Here is a 2,199-nt window from a genome sequence, read left to right on the forward strand (position 1 = left end):
GGGGGTGTTTCTTGCGCTCTTGCACATGTAAAACTACACGAGATTTTTTGAAAACTGGACGTTAAGTGCAAGAATTTTGAACTCACGCATGTCTTTTCCTTGTGAGCTGTACACACGTCTTTGCTTTTGTCTCTCGCTCCAGACCTTTTAAGCTCCAGATCTTTTAGGCTTCTTTAGTTCCACCTGCAAATTCCAACAAAAAGTAGCATTACGTCTATAATAAAAGCGACAGGCTTCAATGATTAGATGCGTTCTATTGATTTATAATTACCTGTATTTATTATTTACATGCAGAACAGTCTCTCTCTCTCTCTCAACTCGTTGTCTTCCTCTCTCTCTTTCCCTCTCTCTGTCTCTCTCTCTCTGTCTCTCTCTCTGTCTCTCTCTCTGTCTCTCTCTCACAAACGCTAATACACGAAAACACATGCCCCCCCCCCCCACACACACACAAACACACACACAAACAGAAATACAAACACGTGGGCACGCGAACAAGGGTATAATTTTTATTATAAAGATCCCTTTCTTTGAGTACGTGACGGAGCTCCATGATTGTATGAAGCAGGATCACGCGAGGCAGCAGCAGCTGTCCGTCATGGCTGTGTTACATCACCCACACATGCTAAGACACAGCTGCTACCTAAGATATCCTTACGGTGCTAATGAGGATCTCCCGAATTGTTTACAAACTGAGACCGTCATTGTTACAGATGCTGTGTCTGCCGAAGAAATATGCGAGGCAACGTGGTGAAATCAGGCGTCCGTCAAAATAACGAAATCAGGGAAACAGGCATTTTTCCGTGCCTCGGGCAATTTTTATCAATTTCCCTTGGTTTTTTTTTGTTGGTCTCAGCGGATCTTATGCCCTTTTATAAAGCACATTTTGTGTGGATTTTACTGAAAAACGTTGATCAAAGGCACAAGAAATGTAATTTTGCAGTCTCCAAGAACTCTCAAGCTTTGCAAGTCAACAAACTTGGCAGCCGTTTTCTCTCGCATATTTCGCATCCAAAACCGGGCGACCCCCTACCTCCGTAATCGCAAAAAAATATAGACTTCTGTTCAAGATAGAAGGGCATTTTCTTCGTTGAAAGCAAAGTAAAAATACTGAACAAGCGTTTAGATGAAACCAATAGCTCCCCCGTCTCCCATGCCCAAAAACTGACCAACGTCGATTCCACATTAATCTGTTGTCGCGGGAAGACGCGCTAGCTTCAAGATTTCACCTGCTCCTCTGAGTCTAAGTTGAGTTTATTAGACGAAAAGATATTTTGCCTCTATTGTTTTGTCGTTTTGAATTCTAGCTCTCTACAGCACACAAAGTAAGATTTTCTAGGAAAATCTTTCAAAGAATATGGGTGTGAACTGAATGTTTAACTTGTCACTTTAGCTCATGTAAGTGGCAATGAAGTTCATTCTTTTACTTGTGGCAAACTCTTACAGTTAATGCACGAACTGTCGGGGCTTGCCGATGTGAATGGACGAAGAGAATTCGCTCTGAAAACAAGTCCCAAACCCATTGGATTTCCCCCTCACAAAGATGAAATAGAATAGAGCCGTGTTGGTCTGCAATCAGATATCTGGACGCTAGGTCACAAAAGTAACACTGGTTCTCAAATTATCAGCCATGACAGATCACGTTGTAAAGAGCAACGTATTGTTAAAGTTCTATGTCGGTATCATTATGACATACTTTCCGAAAGGTGACAGATTTCGTAACTCTGAACAAGAGACAGTTTCTTCATGGAATCTGAGCTCACTGATCTTTTGGAGGTCTAAATGACCTTTTCTCAACAACAAAAAACGGAAGAAGGACCGAGTCGAGGAACAATAGAGCTGGGGTTTTTTTTCTTTGTAGACAACCCTTTTTGACCTCAGTTGAGACTCTCGGTACTGGTGTACCTGTATTGCATACAATACATTTCGACCAAGTATAATTTGTCTGACCCAGTACTTCACCTTACCTAGTGATGCACCAAAATCTTTTTCCTAGTTATCGAATGAAAGCCGATTCATTTACAAAGAACAAAAGAGAAGGAAAAAGATGAGGAAGAGATTTGTAAGTACAGGATATTTGTTTGGAGTGGAGCTTGGTGGAGAAAAAAGGAACGAATCTTAGATAAATGCGCGCGTGCCCGTACAAACATAGACACGCGCGCACACACACACATACAGAGAGAGAGAGAGAGAGAGAGAGAC

The 2,199-nt window shown here is 41.8% G+C and overlaps 1 protein-coding gene across 1 annotated transcript in view; it reads right to left on the reverse strand.

Annotated features, from left to right (window-relative positions):
* The window catches only part of LOC101863041 (metabotropic glutamate receptor 3), a 61,082-nt gene extending 60,900 nt beyond the window's left edge, over window positions 1-182 (reverse strand). Inside the window, exon 1 of the mRNA XM_005103912.3 lies at window positions 87-182. The gene's annotated coding sequence lies outside the window, so the exon portion shown is untranslated. The remainder of the gene's footprint in view (window positions 1-86) is intronic.
* Window positions 183-2,199: the final 2,017 nt, after the last annotated feature.

Source organism: Aplysia californica, unplaced genomic scaffold (genome assembly GCF_000002075.1).
Source record: "Aplysia californica isolate F4 #8 unplaced genomic scaffold, AplCal3.0 scaffold00396, whole genome shotgun sequence".
Lineage (NCBI taxonomy): Eukaryota > Metazoa > Mollusca > Gastropoda > Aplysiida > Aplysiidae > Aplysia > Aplysia californica.